Below are 22,789 nucleotides of genomic sequence, written 5' to 3' on the forward strand. Positions count from 1 at the left end.
GGGGTTAGAAAAGAGATCCAGGAATCACAACTGTGCTGTTACTCTGAAATCTCTAGGGGGCCCATGACCTTGTAGAGAAAGCCCAGAGGATGTGCAGTCGGAGAATGAATGAATCCCAACTCTTCGTCAGTTGGCCCTGAGGAAGGCACCTTATCTTTCAGAAACTATCAAGTGGAAGTAACAGTAACACAGGATTACTGTGAGGATTAAATAAGATAATTATTTGCTTTGTGAGGTATAAATCCCTCAACGAACGCGAGAGGTTGTCATTAATAACATTCATCCCTGGCTCAGCCTTAGCAGGAAAGCTGGCCAGCTGCGCACGGGTCAAGGTCGCGCTGGCTGCTGGGAATGCTGGATACGCTGGAGTGGGGGCAGGGGTGGGGGAAGCAATTTTCCCACGTGGCTCAGGGATGCTGATGTCCTGGTCCGTGGCTGCAGATTTTAAAAAGCCAAAGCAAGTAAACTCACTCTGAGCTCAGAGGAAGGGTTTTGGAGACCTTCTGACTGCCCTCTAAGGAAAGAATACGGAGCCTGTGCTGAGAGACCCCTGGTTCGTGTGTGCTGGGCGCTGGGAAAGGGGAGAAGTGGCCCAAAGCACAGAAGTCTACCCGTACTTGTTTACTGATGTTTGGGCAAGATGCTTGGGGCTGAGCTGGGCGGACCGAGGATGCCACAGCTCGTCATCTAAGGAGACTGGGAGAGGCTGGGCGGTGGTTCTGGTTAGATGGGTCCGCGCCCTGCACGAGACGAGGGAAGTCATGGCTTCTGGGCGGAGGTGGGAGGCACGCCAATGAATCATAAACCCCTCTCATTCATAACTGGTTAGCTGGCTCTGACAGGGCCATGCACGGTTTTTACGCAGTGTGGTGCCCAACTGCCCCCTCGAAGAGTGCCACTTCCCTCCTCCCTCTAGATGCAAGGGATCTGCTGACCCGCTGACAAGCTGAGCACCACCCCACCACGTTTGGAGACTCCGTATTGACGGTGCCTCTCCAAGGCCTTCAGATCTTCACTGTCCTTTTCTCTCTTTGTTCGCTCCTTCTCCAACGCCCCTCCCGCCTTCCTGCCTTGCCTTCTGTTCACCCCCTTTTCTTCTTCGGAGTTCGTTTCGTGGCTCTTCCTCTCCTTGCTCCCCAGGTGTCCCTCTCCTTCTCAAGGCCACCTTCTGTTGGGTTCGGGACCCAGGCAGCACCTTCCTCTGTGCTCTTCATGTCACAGGCACCCGCCACTCAGAGCCACTCGATGCTGGAGTGTCCTGAGCTGGAGCCCAGCCGTCCGCAGCGCAAGGCTGCCCCTCCTGCGGGGCTCCCCGAAGCTCTGGTTCCCGACCTTTCCTCCTTGCTTCTCCTACTCCCCTCCTCGATGACCCAACAAGCCTTTTCAAATCTTTCTGTAACTAAGTTTTTCTCCTAATCCTCCTGCCAACCCTGCTCCCCTGTCCCCCGCCCAGGTCCCTCTCTCTTCTGTGGGGGCCTCTGATCTATCTGTACCTTGCTGCTGCTGACATGTCCTGGACTGAAACCCTGGGGTGTGGCTTCACCTCCTTGTCGGTGGGGGAAGAGGCAAGGACAGCTGTGTGCTCCTGTCGGCTGCCCCCCACCCCCTCCGCTCTAGGCTTTTCTAGGTTCTTCTGTTTATCCCCACGATCCAGGCGAGAACTGGGATGGAGTGTTTTCTGTCTCTTTTATTCCTTAGAACCTCACCCCGCTGTATTTTTTCCAATTGAAACCTCATTTCGAAATCTCCTACCCAAAAAAAAAAAAAAAAAAAAAAAAAAAAAGAAATCTCCTACCTAAAGGGTTTCCCAGTGCCTCCCAGTTTTGAATCCAGCTGTTGTTTACAGCACACCCGGATCAGGAATAGAGACGTCAGGGGGGCTAGATCTGATACTACGCCCTGAAGACATTCATGTGCCCGAATCAGTCACTGGACTGGTGGCACCTGGACAAACAAAACTATTTCCTTCTTATCTCCCAAGAAGGAAGAAACCAAGTAGGCTCCAAGCTGAGAAGAAGGACTGGCCAGAAGGCAAATACCAACTTGGCCATATTCCTCCCCTGGGGAGAAGTCTGAGGGAGGGCGGTCCCCGGGAGTCCAGCCTGCCCGCCAGGGAGATCTCTCGAAGCAGCCCACAGGATTCTCTGCCCCTCAAAGTGCCCAGTCCCTCCCAGGGGGCCATTTCATAAGAATATGCATCCTAGGTCCCCACCCAGGACTAACGGGGTAGATTTCTAGCCCTAGGGACCCTGAGTCAGGAGCAGCCTCTAGAACAGACACAGGGAAGTGGTTCAGTGTTTTTTGTTTTGTTTTGAACAAGCAGATTATTCCGTGCATACAAAGGTGACCCTTCACCTGCCTTGGTAACCTGACAGCTCTCTGTCACCAGCAAGAAGAGTCCACCTGTGGTCCTTCTGATTCTCCAGAAGAAGCTGATGGATCAGTTGGGTTGAATGGGCATCCTGGATCTCTGCGTCATGTTCTGGCCAACAACAGAGTCCCCCTTGACTTTTATTTTTAAAAATCTATTTAAAGCCCCAATTCTTCTTTTTTTTTTTAAATTATTTATTTTAGACAGAGAGAGAAAGCATGTGCACGTGCACATGCATGAGTGAGGGGGAGGGGCAGAGGGAGAGGGAGGGGTACAGACTCCTGACTGAACATGTAGCCTGACCCAGGGCTTGATCTCAAGACCCTGAGATCATGAGCTTGAAGTCACGACGTGAGCTGAAACCAAGAATCCTGACACTCAACCGACCGGGCCACCCCAGTTCTGCATCTAAGTCCCAGAGAGCCGATCCCTTCGTCTGAATGGTCAGAGAACAATATGGGCATCGAAGCAGCCTCTGGAGACTCTCGTCACCCTCTCTTTGAGGTGAATGCTGTGGACAGGAGCTAAGCTCTTCTGTTCCTATAATTTGAGGAGAGAAAACACCATCTGACGCCACAGCAAAGCTCCTAGTGTTGGCACTTGGTGTCACTCTTGCTACACCTTGCCTCAGCTCAAAGCTCTCCACGAACTGGTGGCAAGCACCACAGACAGGCGGCAGAACTCTCTCTCCTCCCTCTCCCCCTCCATACACACATACACGCACGCACACGCACACACACAAATGTTGGGGCAGGAGCCCAGTTCTCCTCAGGAAGGGCATGTGTCCAGCCAGAAGGATGACAGGCGTCCCACATGGTGAATGGTAGGAGGAAGGGCCTCAACTTCCCAGAGAAGCCTTGGGTGGAACCCAGGCTCCTGGAATTGTTGGCTGCTGACTTCGCTGATGTTTTCTTAACACTCCAAATTGTTCAGAAGACAATCAAATAGCACAGGCATGCTCGTAAAAACACTAAGAGTCACTTGACGTCAAATTGGAAAATTTTGGTGACAGAAACACAGAAATGAACCACTGAGAGCTGCAAGGCTTGCTGTCTCTCTCTTTTTCAAGACCTTGGCGACCAAAACTTTGTCGATCCCCAGTGGGATTTGACACAGTTTTTTCCACTAAGGACACCTTTTGGTGACCAAAAAAAAAAAAAAAAAAAAAATGCCATATTCCCTTTTAGTTAGTCTAGTTAATTAGCATCATGAAAGTTCTCCTCTTGCCTGTTCCATGGCCACTGTCCCATGTTCTCAACCTCCCTGAGCCTCTGCTGTTTCTCTCTCATCACTCAACCATTGCCAGGTTCCTCTTGGTAAGGGTTTAAAGAGTTCCCACTGGACTCTGGGCTCACTCCAGAGTCTCTTTTTGCAACCACTCCCCTGCCCTGACACACATTGTCTCTAGAAGATTCCCTTGTCCTTAAGGCTCTCCCACAGATGAAGAGCCCTTAGGATCCCAGAGGATCCTCTTTCTCTGAGGCACACAGATCAAACCCCCTCCAGAAGAGTGCAGCCTGACTCACTACTACCCTTGGATCACTTCCTGTGCCCCCACAGTCTTCTGTGGGGGCACAGGATTTTCTTCTTACAGAAAATCTAACCGCTTTACAACCCACAAAGGAAGGTGGTTCTGGGTGAAGGAGACACTTGAGAGTCACTGAAGAGTGCTACCCAAGAGGAACCAGTCTGGAAAGGGCAAACTGCCCCGGCACGGCCGCACTCTTATCTGCAGCAGCTTGCAGGAGGGCGACGGTATGTAGCTGATGGGGTTCGCAGTTACTGTGCTGTTCCCTGATCCCGGGCTCCCTGGCTGTTCTGAGCCAGAGCTCTCGGGGAAGGCGGGGCTTCACTGTGTCCTTGAAGCAAGATTTCTGACATCTCAGCTCCCCAGGGAGTGGCGGGGTGGGGGGTGGTCACCATTTCCCTGCTGCCTCGTCTTTAAGAACACCTCGTGAGCGTGCATCCTAGGTTCCTAGGTTTCACGAAGATCATCTTACCTCCAGTCTACCTTCGAATCATTCCTGAAACAGGGACTGGAAATATTTAATCTGGCAAGTCGCACCGATGGTGATGGAAGGCCCCATGATGAGGAGACACTGTGGCTGAACTACCATGTATCCTACTTCTGGAGATAAGAGTGTTGATGCCCAGGTCGGGTATGAGCAGCTCCCACCACAGGACCCTGTGGTGCTGGGGCCCAGGCCCTCCTGCTTTCTCTAGGGCGGCATCCCCTGGACTGTGGGGGCACAGGAAGTGATCCAAGGGTAGTAGTGAGTCAGGCTGCACTCTTCTGGAGGTAATTCAGAGTATTTTATATGACCTTTATCCTATGGATCTTATCAATATCCAAGGAAAGAAAGAAGGAAGGAAAAGGGCAGAAGATTTTTTATTTCATCAAAACAAAGCAAACAGGGCACCTGAGGGGGCTCGGTCGGTAGAGCATCCAACTCTTGGTTTCAGCTCAGGTCATGATCTCAGGGTTATGGGATCGAACTCCATGATGGGCTCAATGCTGGGTATGGAGCCTAACTCAAAAAATTAAAGGAGAAAAGAAATACACACAAACCTAAAAACATGGACACTGGCCCTATGGCCCTAGCAAATGAGACAAATTGCTGATTGTGTGCGCATGTGTGTATGGGGAGGTGGGAGTGGGGGGGGTCCCCTGCTGTGGTGGTCTTTGGTAATCTGAGAGTTCTGACTGACTTTCAAAAATGGCTGAATTTGACTCCCTCCATCCTAAAAAGTGTACCAAAGTACAAATACCCCCCGCCCTGCCTTCCTCAAACTTTGTAAACAATAGAGATGCTCACTAGAGTAATTAGAACAAAAATTGTCAGCTAAGGGGTTTGAGAAGGTGTGGCTGGAGCGTTCTGTGTGTTTTCTCTAAAGCCGGACGTGTAGACCGTCCAACATACAAGTTTAATGAGCTTGTAAATTTGGAGTGACTCTTCACATCTTGTAGTGAGGTCTGGAGTTCAAGTACTTCACCCCTGACATCAAAGAGGCAGTAGAGGATGCTCGTCCCTAAGCGTGTCCTCCAGAGTTGGCTCGAGGACTTCTTCCTCACAGCTTCTCCACCTACCTGCATAGGCAACTGATCTGAATGATTCAGTCCCCAGGGTTCTGTACAGGGAGATAACTCCTGGCATTCAAAGATGCTTTGACATGTCTGATCTCCAGCTGCCCCTCCCTGGTCTGCCCCGGCTACCCCCAAAACACCTCTTAAACAGCACCAAGATCCTTTAGGGACTTAGATGCTTCCCGTAAGATATGGCACTCACCATGGTTAACTCCTACAAGTTCACAAGCTTCTCTAATGCTCTAGTTCAAAGCATTTTCAGTTCAGTAATCTCTGTGTGCTCTAGTGCTTTCTAGTGTTTTCTACCTATGGTATTTCTTTTTTTTTTTTTTTAAAGGTTTTATTCATTCATTTGACAGAGACAGTGAGAGAGGAAACACAAGCAAGGGGAATGGGAGAGGGAGAAGCAGGCTTCCCGCTGCGCAGGGAGCCCTATGCAGGGCTCGATCCCAGGACCCCGGGACCACGACCTGAGCCGAAGGTAGCCTCTTAACCAACTGAGCCACCCAGGTGCCCCTAACTACAGTATTTCTAAACATTCATTTAATTGAACTTAGATTGTGCATAATGTGCTACAATGGGGCAAACTAATCATACGAGCAGCGTCTTGCTGACAGGGTAGGTCTAACACGGGAATCACCCTGTCAGCACTGTCGGCCCACGTGGGGCAACATCCAAACCAGCAGCAGGGGCGCCCCACGTCATGTGCCTCGACCATGTGCCTCGAGGCACACGTCACGAGGCACATGCAGGTGACGTCACTCATCTGGGGCATGGCTGCACTGGCAGGGTCTAAGATGCTCGCCCTTCCCAGTCAGTCTGTTTTTAGAACCAATATCTGTGATGCCACTTCAATATTTACTCTATTTCTGATCCATTGCAGCCCGGAGACTTAGATAAAATAAGCCTGAAGCTGAATACTTCGTCACCACTTTTTCCAGAGCCCCAGGACAGCGCCGCTGGTATCTCGGGCTGTGCGTGACCTTGCTACCCCACACCATGCAATGCTCTATTAATTAAACAGACAGTCAGCCTTAGAACTAGGTCAACTTCATCCATCCAACTTAAGCCCTTGATTCCATTCCTTTCCGTCCAAGACTATTTAGAGGAAATTTTTCACAGACTGATAATGCAGAAGTGTTCTCGTCGTGCCCCGAGGTCAAGTCCACAGCCAACCCCTAATATCCCACAGCTTCTGCCATCTACCCCAGTATGCGGAGCCTCCCCTGTGAGTTCTTATTTTTCAGGCTCTATCCTTCTCATGGGTTTTCCTGTGATTCGGAGGATATAACCAAGACAAAAGGAAAGTCCCAATCCTGTGTGTGGTCGAATGAGTAAAAACCTTAAGACAAGGGAATCTGGGAAAAATCTTCATGACATCCTAAGAAGTCATGGGGCCAAAGTTCCTGACACTGCCCTGCCAGCCCCAAACCAGGTGGAGACAGACTTGCCCTTCCTTGGGCTGATTTAGCTCCACCGGCTAGGTCTCTACACCTGTGCTCTCTTTCTCTGCCCACCCCACACTGAATCAGTGCCCAAGCGGTTACCTCCCAGGGCTCCTCTAGGGCATCACCAGGTAGAAGACCTTCCTGGGGGAGAGGGGGACACCACCATTCGAGAAGCCTAGCATAACCCCGGGAGTGCCATCCCAAGCCCTCTGCCTTTGGCAGGTACATGGGGAGGACTTGGGAAAGGGGGGTGTCTTGGGAAGTGGCAGCTCGGGTCGAAATGAGTAACTGAGCCCAGGGGGCAGGGAGAGGGCCCGAGCAGGGAAGGAGTTTCCTGAGACATGGCTGCACAGGTCTGAGCTGGAGGCCGTGCTAGAAACTGAATGACGAAACAGAAACGCCTTCATAGTGGTGATCAAAATCCCAGATTAGCTTGGCTTTCTTTCTTTCCCTTTTTTTTTTATTTTTTTGCTCTAATTTATGTCCATATGACTTTTTTCCTCTGAGCGCATAAAACTCGCACTTTTTCTCTTCTTCCTCAGTACCGTTCCAGAGGCAAGAGAAATAGGAAGCACCAGGTTCTGGCGTTTGGCCAGATTAGGTCACAGGTGGATAGATCTTTCTCCTGACGTGCATCAAATCTAGCCAATAAATGTGCTGGTCTGACATGCACTGTGTGCTGTGAGCCGGCGACTCCGGCAGCGAGGAGCCATGAAAGACACAGTCTCTGCCGTTAGAAGCTTTCTTGGACTGATTGGGCCATCATGGCTATTCCTGGCTTCCCACACCTGCCCTTGAAAGAGTGCACAAGGTCAGATTTTTCTAAAGGGAAGCCTCAGCCCTTACCGACTCCCTGGGTAATGAGACCCTTTATTTTCGCTTAAGACCCATCTTCCACTGGTACCAGCTTGTGATAGGTCGTCTCCAGGTTTTCTGTCCTCCCTCCTACTGAAATGCTCCCGGAGAGCGTCACAAAGACAGCGATTTCTGTCTTTCTGCACCAAAATATTTAATGTCCTACAAATACAAGTAATTATTCCCAATGGACCTGTATCATGGGTGAAAAAGGAATTGGAATCCTCACCAGTGCTCGGAGCCCTGGGGATTGCAGCTCAGCTTCCCGGCCTGGGCAAGGTCACTGCTAAGGAGACAACGCCCGTCACTGCTCACCTGCCTCGTTCATGACCACATTTTCCGAACCGAGGAGTGGCAGCAGTCTTGAGGCATGGCCTGGCAAAGGGCCAGTGTATCTTCTGACTCCAAAACTGAGGTTGTCCCAGGAAACTCGCTATCGCGTGGCTGACCACAGGACAGGTCTGCAAAGCCATTCTCTGCTGCGTTCAGCCTAGGGCTGGCTCAGGGGTCTCTAAATCATCCTGTCCCTCAGTGCTCAACCCGGCCCACTCTCCTGGGACACCCAGCCTTTATACCATTGGTGAAAGCAGACATTCAAATAGCCCTTCAAAATGCCGGATCCACAATGTTTGTTTTCCTTTCTTTCCACCAAATCGGTCTCCCCTTTCAAAACGAGAGATACCAGCAGTCACTGAACATGACCGTGTGCTTGATTCCTGGGCAGGAGGAGGCGTTCCTGCTCTCTCAAAAACTGGCTTTTCCCAGATTAAAAAGTAATTATTCTAAAAGAAGGTTTGACGGTTAAAATTAAACCACAGCCCCAAAGCTCTCAGAACCTGGCCTCTGGACAAATGCCAGAGAGGACGGCGGTGGGCATCTTGCTGAGAAGCAGCAAAAGGGACCCACTCGGAGGAAGCAATCCCCAATGGCCATGTTAGAAAATTAAGTAAAATGTTGGAACCTGCTCAACCACCCTACTTCAGTTAGAAGGCACTTTTTAACAACATTAGGAAAGCGAAACTAGCTGTGGGTGGGGTGGAAATGCTGCCAGGTCACCTTGCCTCAAGAAATCCGACGAGCCCGCCGACATGACGGACGTGCGGTGTTGGCACCAGCGTGGCCCCGCAGGACCGCGTGGCTGCGAGGACCTCGCTAGCAGTTTCTGTGGCTCCCTGCCCGGGGGCTGTACCTAGGTTTTGGTGATCACTAGGCTCGTCACTTGAGGTAACTTGGGTTCCCAGCCATGACTTGTAATTCCTCGGCGTGATTAAGAAACAATCATCTAGGAAAACACAGATGCACGCATTGGGGCGCAAGAAGGGCCGGAGGGTGCTGGGAGCTTGCTGGGTCAGAAGTCTGGGAGGGGGCGGTGCTGCGGGAGGGCAGGGGCCCGGGAGGTCTGGTGAGGCAGCTCTGAGGCCAGCCTCGCAGCGCCCTCTCCTGGAAGGCTGGGCGCACACCAATAGGGCTGCGTGGAGGAGGACCCGCCGGACAAGTCTTCTCCCAGGCAGGTGCATCACTGACCCCTAGGGGGCAAAATGCTTTTCGGCTTTACCAGACAGAGGGCCAAAGCTAAATAAAATCCCCACCAGGTGGCAGTAGGCAAGGCACAGCGTTCCAGATCTCCGTTTCCACATCTATAAAATGGGTGCAGTGCTGACCTCAACAGATGGCTATCAGGAGGAAGTGAATGAAGCATCACAGCTTTTACTTTACCTGCCTTCCTGCTCGCTGCCCTAACATAATCCAGGTCACTTCCCCCAGGTGATCTTTCTTTTTCAGGATCTCTAAACTAAGGACACAATTATAAAATCAATACGGTCATGTTAGCCTAAGCTTTACTAGCTAGTGGCATCTCACTTCTGGTAGCTTTAATAAATCCACAAATGTTGGGGCTCCTGGGTGGACTCGGTTAAGCAACCCACTTTTGATTTCAGCTCAGGTCGTGATCTCAGGGTCCTGAAATTGAGCCCCAAGTTGGACTCTGAGCTCAATGCGGAGTCTGCTTGTCCCTCTCCGTCTCCCCGCTTGCTCTCACGCACTCTCTCGCTCTCAAATAATAAATAAAATCTTTTAAAAAAAACATTAAGAATTTCGCAGATGCTTTAAACACAATTTTCAAAACATTTTTATAAAAACAATGATTTTTATTTTGTATTTTTAAATTTTAATTTTTTAATAAATTCGTTTTAAAATATTTTATTTATTTATTTGACAGAGAGACACAGCGAGAGAGAGGGAACACAAGCAGGGGGAGTGGGAAAGGGAGAAACAGGCTTCCTGATGACCAGGGAGCCTGATACAGGGCTCAATCCCAGATGCTTAACAACTGAGCCACCCAGGTGCCCCTATTTTTCTTTTTCTTTTCTTTTTTTAAAGATTTATTTATTTATTTGTGGGGAGGTGGGGAGAGCACAAAGGGGAAATGGCATGCAAAGGGAGAAGCAGGCTCCCCGTTGAGCAGAGAGCCCGATGGGAGGCTTGATCCCAGGACCCTGGGATCATGACCAGAGCTGAAGGCAGAAGCTTAACCCACTGAGCCATCCAGGCATCCCAGGAACTGATCTAATGTAAATAAATTTTCTGATAATTATATAATCAGTGTCTAAATCCCTACTAGATTATAAGTCCCCTAAATGCAAGAACCTCTGTGTTCCTTGCCACTGTTGCGGCCTCAGTACCTACGTAGTATAGTTCCCCTGCAGAGTAGATCCTTGATAAACATCTTTTGAATAGACACATGGATGAGTCATTGGAACTGGTGAAGGCCAGTCAGAAGCACGAAGGTCAAAGTCCGGTATGGGGCAGGGTGGTGGTGGGGGGATCTTTTTTCAAGAGCAGTGATGGAAACAAATATGAAAAACGTAAGAGTGGGATGATGAAAAAGCTAGAAGCCAGGTAGTTGCTCAACAGCATGAACTCACCAGATGCCGCTGGACTGTACACTTTCAAACAGATAATTGTATGTTATGTGAATTTCACCACAATAATAAAAAAAATGAAAGGGCAGAACTGTAAGATAATAATTGTAATCCCAATGGTTTTAGACACTCTACAAAAACTTGATAAGGTCAATACAAAGAGGATAACTTCTACACCGTGCTTGATGGTAGACATAAATATTTCTATAAAGGATTTCATCTGTTCCTCCTGACAAGCCCACAGACTTGCAGACAAGGAAACGGTGGAGTCCAGGAGTTTAGTTGGTGGCTTCTTTCTCAAACAGGCCAGGCCACTGCCCACTTAGAGGATTTGTCCCCTGTGGGGCCCCCTCCCTGCCTGGGAAGGATTTCCTCCAAACCGCTGCTTCTCCCTCATCTCCTGCTGGTCTCTGCTTCAAGAGTCCCCTCATGGGAAAGGCCTTCCTAGCCACCCCATCTCAAAGAGCAGGCCCCCCACCCCTGCCTCGGGTCATTCTCTCTCCCTTACCCTTTTTTTCTTCAAAATTCTCAGCTCAGATTATGTACTGACATGATTTTTCTGTCTCCTTCTGTGACTGCCTAAGCTCCAAGAGAACAGGGTTGTCAGTTTCATTTTCTGTTACAGTCCTGACATCTGGCTGAGTGCCTGACGATAACAGATGCTTACTAATTATTTGTTCAGTGAATGAATAAATCTAATTTTCCCATGTACTTGGCTGATCTTTGGGGGAGCCTAGGTTTTTTAGGCCATACTACAAAAATGAAATTATGATGCGACCAAGATAAAATACCAGTTGTTCCTGGTTTACAAATGAATCTCTGCAGGCTGGTGTTGTCCCCAGGAGCAGGACACCTGCCGGTTGTACCCCCCACGTACAGCATGGTGCTAAGTACCGAGTATCCGCCAGTGTCTATATGATATCAGTGAGAATCAATGGATTCTGAGTGTTAGAAACAAGACCTGGCTGCAACAGTCGCTGGAGTCCCACCCTGGTTGTGTATAGGGGTGGGGAGTCTCTGAGGAGGAGGAGGAGGGGAAAGAGGAAGGAGCATGTGCTGGACAGGGGTCAAAGTCCAAGGAGCAGCCCCATGGCCTCACAGGTCCTACATAACTGTGTACAAATGTCTCCAGAGACTGAACTGACTTGCAATCCGACCCTTGTATGGCGACGTCTAGCTCCCAGGGAAAAGTTCGCGGGGCTGGCCTATTGACAGTTGGGTCACTATGGTCCGATATACAGATGACCCTTTTGAGATGGACAGCAAACCTCTGAGACCCACTGGCCATCCCAGAATGGTACCCGGCGGCCTCTGAGAAATTTGTGCCCAGCTATAGCAGCTGCCTTCCCCAAGGTCCTGAATCTGGCGGCGGGGCATGGGGAAAATCTGTCCGGTGTCACACAAAGAACAGGAGTCCAAACTCCTGAAGCTCGGATGTCAGCTCTGTTTCTTGCACCCGTTTGACCCTGAGTCTCTCGGTGCAGTTTACAAACTGCAGACAAACACACAAGCACAAAATCCGTCACTTGCGCCCCCTGACCACTGCCATGGGGACTATTACACCTTAGACGTCACAAAATATTTGATATGAAAAAATACCTGTTTGCCATCCTGTGACTCATATTTTAACGTAATTAAGCTTGTTTTCAGATCTGTAATAAATCATTAAACTTAAAAAATAATATTTTGAAATTGAACTTCTGCGGAGAATTCCGAGCGAAGGAATGTCAGCTATGGCCCACCCACACCCCACGCACAGGCAGACGGGCACGTACATTTTCCCCCAAAGCTTCCTTATAACGCGTCTAAAGTACACAGTTCAAAATTCAAGCAAATAATTAATTACTGGACAAATTAAACAGAAAACAGTCCCAGCGTGACTTATATAGCTGACATTATGCCTGCCATGTCCCAGGGCATGACTGATATTTCCTTTTACCTGGGGCTGGTTTCAGGAACCATGACCATTCACCTTTGTCCTCACTCCCTGTACGTGACCCTCTTCTTGTGGGCACTCAAGGGTGAGCAGGTAGTTATTTTTTCTCAGTTCCCACAGTATGAAAGGAAGAAACAAACAGTGCAAAACATGTTGCTGCTGTTATCTTATATTCCCTAAAGTTCAAAAAGAGTATTTAATCATCAGTGGAGGTCTGGGCTCAACACAGGATTAAATGCTCAAACACAGCCTAGCTTCAAACTGGACCGTCTTGTGGCTGAGAGATGCGAACTCGAGCGCCTGCGGAGGAGGGCTCAGAACCCCGGGCTGGTGGGCCCTCGCCAGCTGGGGAGCACGGGTGCCAACTGAAGGAAACACGGAAAAGGCAGCAGGGGTTGCTGCTCTAGGGGCCCAGTATGGCCAGATCTTCTCACTTTTCAAGATAATCCAGCAGGTTTTAATGCAAATCTCTAGCACTTTTTAACGTTAGCAATTCATTCTAAAAACTTAAAAAATATATTCTATAAACCAAAGATGACATGGCTATGGCTTGATATGGTGCCCAGCAGCCTGTTTGTGAACTCTGCAGGGGAAGGGGGACAGGAAATGATTCCAGTGGGTTCTAGGCCCTCATCTTCCACTCACTGACTGCTTTCTGAGGTGGTCACTTCACTTCCCAGTCACTTGGCACCAACATCCAGTCAGCTGCTGACGTTACTGGGTTCAAGACCTAACTAGTACCACACTATAGACCTGCCTTGTCACTTTCACTGACCACTGCAGGCTCCAGCATCCTCTCCTGTAAAATGCAGAGAGGAATACGTCCCAACTCATGGGGCTATTATGGTTCAGTGAGATACCGCAGCGAAATGCCTAACTCCAGAGTAAGCACTGGGTGACACCTGTCAGCTGTTGTCATCTGTAGGCTTGGCCCCTCCATCCTCGCCATCTATTTGCAGTGAATTGGCAGTCCTGTTCACTAGGACTTCTGAAACCTTCTCCAATCTATCCTCTGGTTTTTGCCCCCACTTTCTCTGCCTTAGTTCATGGCCTTGACCTCTTTATCTTGAAGTGTTCATTCTAATGATCTGATGATCTCATCTCCCGCTTTACTGAGCACCTACTCAGCGTCCCACTCTGACTCATCCTCATGCGGCACCCACCTGAGTCCATCTCTCAGCCTGGCAGGCGAAGTAAAGTGAAGATTTCATGATGTCACTCTTCTTGTCATCTACAGGGCAAAGGCTAACTTCCTTCAACCTGCATTCAAGGCTGTCCCCAAGCCCTTTCCTGAGGAAGCCATGCAGTCCCCGGTCATTGTCAGCAATCTTCTTCTTTCCCCTGAGAATGTTTCTTCCTGTCCTCACCCAGGCTGACCGCTTCTCACCATTCTTCCCACTAGTCAGCCCCAAGCAGTCAACTCCATGAGGAAACTTTCTCTGAATGACCCCCTAACCAGCCTCATGGCCAGGCCCTCCCTTTTCCACAGCTCCACCATACTTAGTACCCAGCACCCTCCTAGGCCACCTCACACTGCATGGACATCTATCTGTAGAGATGTCTATCTCAACAAGAGATAGGAGGCCAAGGGTAAGAACCTGGTCCTACACACCTGTTGCGTTCCCAGATGGCACATAGTTAGTGTTTAGTGTTTGCAGAATGAATTAACGGGACCAGCAGAGGGGGCATTTGACAAAACCCAAATAATAATGTCATTTTTAACACATCTCGTGGCAAGAAACAGGGATCTTTGGGACTATCCAAAGAAAGACTAGGATACTGGAAATATATAAAATCACTCAGAAGTCCTCAATTCCCTCAAATGTGTTAATTTTGGTTAATTTTAGCAAAAAAGGATATTACATATACAAAGTTCTAGCTATGTAGATGATTGAAAATATCTGCACTTACAAGGTGGCTGCCATCTGTTGTAGTGTCTCAATCTTCATTTTTTTGTTTCCATGGCCTCAGTGGAATGAATCTGGTATCCCAGGAGAAAGTGTAATCCAGCCAAAGAATAAGTCTGGTTATTCAGTTCATGACTTATATGCAGTCTGAGAGACCCATACAACTGTCTTGACCTCATGCCTGTGTAGGCATCCCGTAAGAGAGGCAACGATTTCTTCGTGCCCGGAGAATCACCAGAGGAGCCTCGTAGTAGATGATCCTGGGAAGGCAGAGACCTGGGAGAGAAGATAAACACTGAATTTTGGCACTGATATTCCTAAAAACTTGCCACTGAAGCACTCATTCAACCAGCTTCATTGACTAGATGGAAGGGCTGTTACCCAGCCTCAGTCCCCACCCCCTGGGCGGGATTGCAGGCCTTGTTCTGACAGGCTGGGAACCGAGTAGCAGGGCTCATCTAGTAGGAACAGAGCGGGGGGGGGGGGGCAGTTCATGAAAGTGGTTTTCTGGACCTTCTGGGATCAGGCTGCCTGGGCTCAGGGCGTGGCCTGGCAGTTTCTAGATGGTAGAGCTTACAGAGTAATAGTTTCTATCTCAGAGAGCTGTTGGGAGGATTAAATGACAGAGAGCATTTAAAGTGCTTAGCGTGGTACCTATAAAATTATTCAGATTATTATAAGAATCCAGAACTCTCAGCTGTCATCACTTGCCAAGAAGATCCTCCCACTGGGTCTGAGCCTTCGGTGGCTTATCTTTTCAACTCTGCCTACACCTTATATCTCTACTTTACTGTCCAATGGTGGGATCAGAGTTCCTAGAGAAGAGAAGAAAGTAAGCTGTAAACTTCAGACCAATAACTAAGCAGAAATAACAGAGGCAAGAGGCAAATAACAGAAATAACAAGAGGCAATAGCAGAGGCAAGAAGAAAGCACACTACATGCACAGATCACCTGCTCGCATGCAATGGCTCAAGCATCAAGATGGACGTGGATTCTCCATGACCAAGCATGAAGGAAGAAAACAAAGGGGCAGGACTTCGAACTGCGGAGGGAGAATTCTATACCTAGACACGCCTCCAGTGTGGAATCAAGACATTTTCAGTCACTTGAGGCTTCAAAAAATGTGAGGTATTCTAAGGAACAGGGTTAAATGATAACATCTCTTTAGATGTTAAATGATACTGACACAGGTAAAGTCACCGAATGTGACTTCAATTCATACCACAAGTACACGCTGAGTGCCCACTATGTGTTGGTTGGACAGTGGACTAGACTAGGTAACCCAACAGGAAGGCACACACGGATTCCCTCATGCAGCTTCTGTTCTAGAGGGAAAATGGATAATAAGCAATGACAGAAGGGAAGCTTGGAGTTAGAAAGTGGTAAGAGCTACAGAGAAAGAAACCAGGACCTATAGCTCCAACTCCAAGTACATAAAAACTATAGTGGTTAGAAGAATGAACTAAATCTAGACACAATCAGGTAAATAAAAAATGTGGGACATCTATAAGCAAATAGGCTTGAATTCTTTCAAAAAGTCAAAGCTGTTAAAAATGAAATTAGAGGAGATTAATATAGATTGAAAAGAATTAAGAAGCACATTCAGCATATGAGATGCTGGGCCAAGGGAAAGGTTATAAAAGATGTTTTGGGGACATCGAAAGAAATTGTAATATAGATTGAATATTAAATAATATTAGGGACTTATTTTTTTTTTAAAGAGATTACTTATTTATTTGACAGAGAGAAAGAGAGAGCACAAGCAGGGGGAGTAGGAGAGGGAGAAGCGTGCTCTTTGCTGAGCAGGAAGCCTGATGTGGGGCTCGATCAGGACCTGAGCTGGAGGCAGGTGCTTAACTACCTGAGCCACCCAGATGCCCCTAGGAAATTATTCTTAATTTTTAATTAATGTACTCAGGCATTATCTATATGGAGGAGAATGTCTTAATTCTTAGGAGATATGTGCTGAACTACATGCGAATAAAGTAAATAGAGCAAACCGTTATCAGCTGCTCAATCTTGGTAAAGAATATTTAGTTGCTTGTTGCTCTACTTTCAATTTTTCTGTATATTTTTAAATGTCCGATATAAAAAGTTGGATAAAAAGGAAGAGAGAGGATCAGAAAAAGAAAGCATAGGGGCACCTGGGTGGCTCAGTGGGTTGGGGCCTCTGCCTTCGGCTCAGGTCATGGTCCCGGGGGTCCTGGGATTGAGCCCCGCCTCAGGCACTCTGCTCAGCAGGGAACCTGCTTCCCCCTCTTTCTCTGCCTGCCTCTCTGACTACTTGTGATCTCTCTGTGTTGAATAAATAAATACAATCTTAAAAAAAAAAAAAAAGCATAGACTACTTTTTTTTTTTTTTTAAGATTTTATTTATTTATTTGTCATAGAGAGAGAAGCGAGAGCAAGCACAGGCAGACAGAGTGGCAGGCAGAGGCAGAAGAAGCAGGCTCCCCGCCAAGCAAGGAGCCCAATGTGGGACTCGATCCCACGACCCTGGGATCATGACCTGAGCCGAAGGCAGCCACTTAACCAACTGAGCCACCCAGGCGTCCCAACATAGACTACTTTTTAAGAGGAATTCCGCTGTAAAGGGAATGTATTAATTTCCTAGCTGTTGTAACAAATTACCACAAACTGCATGGCTAAAAAAACCAGAAATTTATTTTCTCTGGAGAATAAACTTCTGGAGGCCAAAAGTCCAAAATCAAGGAATTGGCCAAGGCTATGCACACTCCCTACAGAGGCTCTAGGGAAGAATCCATTATTTGTCCTTCCAACTTCTGGGGGCTTCTGACACTCCTTGACTTAGGGCCGAACCATTGCAGCCTCTACCTCTGGGGTCACATGGCCTCCGCATCTGCTGGGTGTCTGAGCTCCTTTGTCTCTTATAAGGACACTTGTGATCGCATTTAGCGTTCACCCAGATTAGCCAGAATAAACTCTCCCTCTCAAGATCTTTTTAAGTCAATCACATTTTTTGCCTTGTAAGGTGATATTCACTCTTTTGCCATATGACATAATATGGAGAGGTTCCTGGGACTAGGAAGTGAGTATATCTTCAGTGGGGGCCACACTTGTGCATACCACTGGGAGCAAGAAAAATGGGGCAGTAGCTAGAGGTGAATACGGCCAAGAGACCACATTCTTTTTCAAATCACAAATGAAAGCAATCATGGCATGTTTATAAGAAATGATGTAGCAGTTTGCTGTACACTGAAGTTTATCTGTTCACTTTGCTCGTCGTTTTCAGAGGAAAATTCAGAAAGGAAAGAGCAAGCTACCTTCAAGATGAAAAATCAGAGTTACACTTGAGAAATCAAGCAAAAACAATCAAAATGTAAGGGAGGGGACTTTTTGTCAAACATGGTAGATTGAACACACATATATGTTTATCTCCAAACCCCACCAAGATGAAAATAAAAGGATAAATATAATACAAAATAAAAAGATATGAAGACCATCAATTAACAAGCCCCACCTGCGCACACAGAGTAAGATCAAACATTTTAGGAAAACTTCCAACACACACACACACACACACACACACAGTCCAGAAAAGGGGGAGTAGAATTCAGAGGAAGTAATATGAAAAAGCAGAACACTTAAAAACTGAAAAATTCTTCCTTGGAGATCTAAAACAACATGTACACAAAACAAAAAACAGAAATGCAATACATAAAAAAAGAAGCAATCAGTGAATAAGAGAGTTGAAATTAAAAAAAAAAAAACCTCAGTAGAAAGGATAACAAGATAAAGTTAATGAAATTGTACAGAGAGTAGAATTAAAAAAGAGGGACACAAGTAGAAAAAAAGACAAGGGCTCTAACTCGGGCTTCAGTGTCCTGTAGAACCTAGAAAACCGGAGGAGAGGGCAGGGTGAGTCATTAGAGTGGTAGAAAACAGGTAATTTACATAGGGAAGAAAAACAGGTCATATTCATAGGATAAAAAAAATTATTAAAAGAACAAAACTGAAGTTATAAACAGCAACATTCAGAAGTTAGAAAAGAGGGGCGCCTGGGTGGCTCAGTGGGTTAAAGCCTCTGCTTTCAGCTTATGATCCCAGGGTCGTGGGATCGAGCCCTGCATCGGGCTCTCTACTCAGCGGGGAGTCTGCTTCCTCCTCTCTCTCTGCCTACTTGTGATCTCTGTCTGTCAAATAAATAAATAAAATCTTTTTTTTAAAAAAGTTAGAAAAGAGTAGGGCAATGCCTTTACAATTCTAAGGGGAAAATATCTCCCACCTAGAAGTCTCGTAACAGCTAAGCTTCGTAGCTCTTCATCCCCATCCCCTCCTGGCAGACTCAGATGCTCTCCCTTCCTCTCTCATATTTACCCCTTCATCGTCAATAATGTTATGCTTGGCTCTAATTTCTCCTCTCTGACTTGCAACAAATCCATCAAACATGCGAGAAAAGTCAGTATTTTCAGGCAGATAAGGTGTCACAAAGTTTACCTCCCATGGTCTCTTTCTCTGGAAGCTATGAGATGATGTGGTTGGCCAAAATGAAGCTGTAAAACAAGAAAGAGGGAGAAGATCTAAGAGCCATGCAGTAGGAGATCCAACACAGAGGAACAGAGAGAAGTGTTAAGAAGCCCAGAAAAACAGCAATGGGGCAAGCCTAGAATACAGCCAGTCTACATCAGACCCAGAGAATAAATGACTCAAAGAAGGAAATTGCCAGGGAAAAAATAAAATCGATGAATTATGGTTAGGTTTGACTACATGAACAAAAATGTGGCATGAGGTTTATAGATCTTTTGGAGGCTTTGGGGGAAATGAGCAAAAAGTATGTAGAAAGCAACCAAAAAACATGAGCCTACTATAAATTTTTGTTTTGATATTTATGATATGATGTTTCTACTCCTCAGAAATATTAAAGACCTTATTTTTTTTAAGTTGTTATTTACTTATTTGACAGAGAGAGAGGGAGAGAGAGCAAGAGTGCACAAGCAGAGGGAGCTACAGAGGGAAAGGGAGAAGCAGGCTCCCCACTGAGTGGAGAGCCCAACGTGGGGCTCGATCCCAGGAGTCTGGGATCTTGACCTGGGCTAAAGGCACTTAACTGACTGAGCCACCCAGATGCCCCAATATTTCAGTATTTTAAAAGTACATGAGGAGGGGCATGTGGGAGGCTCGATCAGTTCAGTGTCTGATTCTTGGTTTCAGCTCAGGTCATGATCTCAGGGTCATGAGATCAAGCACAGCAATGAGCTCCATTCTGGGCATGGAGCCTTCTTAAGATTCTCTCTCTCCCAGGGCGCCTGGGTGACTCAGTGGGTTAAAGCCTCTGCCTTCGGCTCAGGTCATGATCCCAGGTTCCTGGGATCGAGCCCCACACTGGGCTCTCTGCTCTACAGGGAGCCTGCTTCCTCCTCTCTCTCTCTCTGCCTGCCTCTCTGCCTACTTGTGATCTCTGTCTGTCAAATAAATAAACAAAATCTCTTTAAAAAAATCTTTTAAAAAAATTATTCTCTCTCTCCCTCTACCTCCCATCCACCACTTTCTCTCCCCTCCCCCAAAAAAGTATATAAAGGGAAAAGGGTGAAATATTTCTTTCATCCAAACTATTCATGGCTGCTTTTTGCCACCTCTTACACCCTATCCAAGAGACAAACAGGATCTAAGAGCCCACTTTCTGACGTTGATGCCTTGACCGCAGGCATCTGGAGAGTCTTCTCTCTTCTGTGGAATGAGAGTGCATGATGGATGGCATGGAGACATAGGAGATATAGGACATAGGAGAAAGCCCCAAAGAAGACTGACACAAGGGGAAAAGTCTATGTGATTAGATGAATAACCAATTCAAAGATGGAAACAGTAATAACGCAACAGTTGAGGTAACTTCATATGGAGTCTGAGTAACTCAAATCTGATGTGTGGAGGTGAGGGAAATCCATGGAAATGGTGGGTTATCGTGGTGAATCGAGCCCACCATTATTCTGGCTACATTTGGAGGCTAGTTAGAGGGAATATTCAGGAGGATGGCTTGGTCCAGATATACAGGGTCCTGCGAGAGACCTGTCCCATTCGATTGTAAAATTGTCTTACATGGGAGAGGGGCGTACAGGAAGAGTAAAGGAAATAACTTGCAAACCCAACACACATAATCATTATGATGGGCTTTGACTTCTTACTTTTTTTTTTTTCCCACTTCTTTCTTTTCTCTTGCCTGTGTCACTTTGGAGCCCCTTGTTTCTCTCCAGGATCATCTCTCGGAAGATTTCTTGGCTCACTCCAGGTTGCATCTTCCTTCACAGCCTTCATTATCTACCCTTTATCCTCTGTCATTCCCCATTTTTCTCACTATGCATTCTTCTCTATCTTATAAACCAATCACACGCTAAATGAAATCCTCTAGCCCCTCCCAAATCCATTTCTCAAACATTTCCCAACAAGCCCGTCAGTCACAGCTCTTCTCCAAGAGAACAATCTCCATATTTCCTCCAGGTAGCAACACATTATCAGATCTTTTTTTTTTTTTTTTCTCCTTGAAATCTTCTCATTCCCCTTGTTCTCATTCTTCTTCATTTCCTTTGGCCCTAGCCTCCACCTCCATCCTCAAAAGCTCTTCATTCCCAGCCTCTCCTTTCTTCTCTTATATTTACTTCTTCACAGTCAGTACCTCTCTGCTTGGCTCTAATTTCTCCTCCTTGACTTTCATCACTTCCGCTGTCTCTGTTTCCTTCGCTAGCTCCACTCCTTCATCGGCCTCACTCATCATCACCTTCATCTGTAACCTCTTTCTCTTCAATAGAAACAGATTCCTCAGGAGGATCATTCACTCCGCCCAAGACATCCTTCTCAACTCCCACTGCTTCCTCAGTCTCTTGTAGCTCATCACTCCCTTCCACCCTTTCAAAAGGATTTTCCATCTCAGCATCGGTAATTTTCCTCTGTTTTTCATCATTAGTCACTTCTAGCTCTCTTTCAGTTGTCTCTTCAGTTACACTCTCCATCCCTGAACCCTCCAGCTTGTCTGCACTTGACAGTTTATCTCCAGTGGATCTCAAATCCTCTCTGCTACTTTCTGGCTTCTCTTCCCTGGAGCCCTCCTTCTCTCCACTTGACCTCAGCTTCTCTTCACTCAGACTCAGCTTCTCACTTGAGGTCAACTTCTCTCCACTCAGCTGCTCTCCACTTGACCTCAGCTGTTCTTCACTTGACCTAGGCTTCTCTCCACTCAGCTGCTCTCCACTCGACCTCAGCTCCTCCTCATTCTGCTCTGGTGTATGTGGTCCGGATCTCAGGTCCTCTCCTCTGATCCCCACCCCACTAAATTTCAACCTCTCTTTAAAGCCAGACCCCTTCCTAGACCCTGCTGTAGTCTCTGCACTCTCAGACTCCGCGCCTATTTTGTCTCGAATTTCTTGTTTCCCCCCCATCTCCTTTGGGCTGTTTTCCCCCAAACCTGCTGGAGCCTGTAATGAACTTGCTACACCGTGCACTAACTTCATATCCGTCCTTTCCGGACTCTGGCCTGACTTTGCTTTCAAGACCACTTTTCCCACATCTTCCGGTCTCCAGTGCTGAGGGTCAAGCTTTGGGTCGCCCACTGGAGGCTTTTGGGTATTTCTACCCAGGAGCTCCATTCTCTTCCCAATCACAATGAGCCCGTTCCAGGGCACCCACACATTTTCTCGCAGCATCTGTGCCCCTCTGCTTCCTCGGTCCAGGTGCGACCACCCGTGGACCCGGGCCCGGCCTCGGGCGCTCCGGCGCCGGGCCTTGCGGCGTCTCCTCAGGACGCTATGCGGCTTGCCCCGCAGACCCCTCATGCCCCAGAGCGGAAATTCTAACGGAACCCCTTTCCCCAAAGACACTACCCCACATCCTTACACCTCGACCACCCTCCCACCCCTCCTCCCTATTCCCCCCACCCTCACCCTCCCAGCCTCCCACCCTGCCCACTGGCTCGTCGCTTCGCCCACCGCCCGGAGGGCGCGCGACGGGCCAAGTGCGCACGCGCAGAGCGCGCGAGTCGGTTGGGAGGCACGGCCTGGAGCTGCGGCAGCGACAGACTGCCTGCCTGGGGGCGGGGGGGGGGGGCTGCTGACGTGGCTCGACACCACCGTAACCCCAGAACCCCCGACCCCAGGCCCCATGCTGTGGTCCGTTCCCGGCCCTGGGTTACGTGCTTCCCCTTAAAAGCTGGAGCCAAGCAAGGGAACGACAGGCGTGGTAGCCAATGGGGTCGCTCACGGTGAACCTGGTAGCCAATCAAAAGGCGGAGCTGCAGAGGAGCGGGTGGAAACCACGCCC

General features: G+C 48.0%; 1 protein-coding gene across 9 annotated transcripts in view; it reads right to left on the reverse strand.

The window, feature by feature from the left end:
- The window catches only part of LOC131815725 (uncharacterized), a 38,550-nt gene extending 16,154 nt beyond the window's left edge, over positions 1–22,396 (reverse strand). For 6 of the 9 annotated variants that reach the window (XR_009347830.1, XR_009347831.1, XR_009347827.1 and 3 more), the window contains exons 1-3: positions 20,665–22,396; positions 18,983–19,038; positions 14,528–14,799 (exon numbers count right to left, since the gene is read on the reverse strand). The gene's annotated coding sequence lies outside the window, so the exon portion shown is untranslated. The other 3 variants (XR_009347828.1, XR_009347834.1, XR_009347835.1) reach the window with 3 other exon arrangements.
- Between the last annotated feature and the right edge of the window lie 393 nt (positions 22,397–22,789).

Source organism: Mustela lutreola, chromosome 1, assembly GCF_030435805.1.
Source record: "Mustela lutreola isolate mMusLut2 chromosome 1, mMusLut2.pri, whole genome shotgun sequence".
NCBI classification, from domain to species: domain Eukaryota; kingdom Metazoa; phylum Chordata; class Mammalia; order Carnivora; family Mustelidae; genus Mustela; species Mustela lutreola.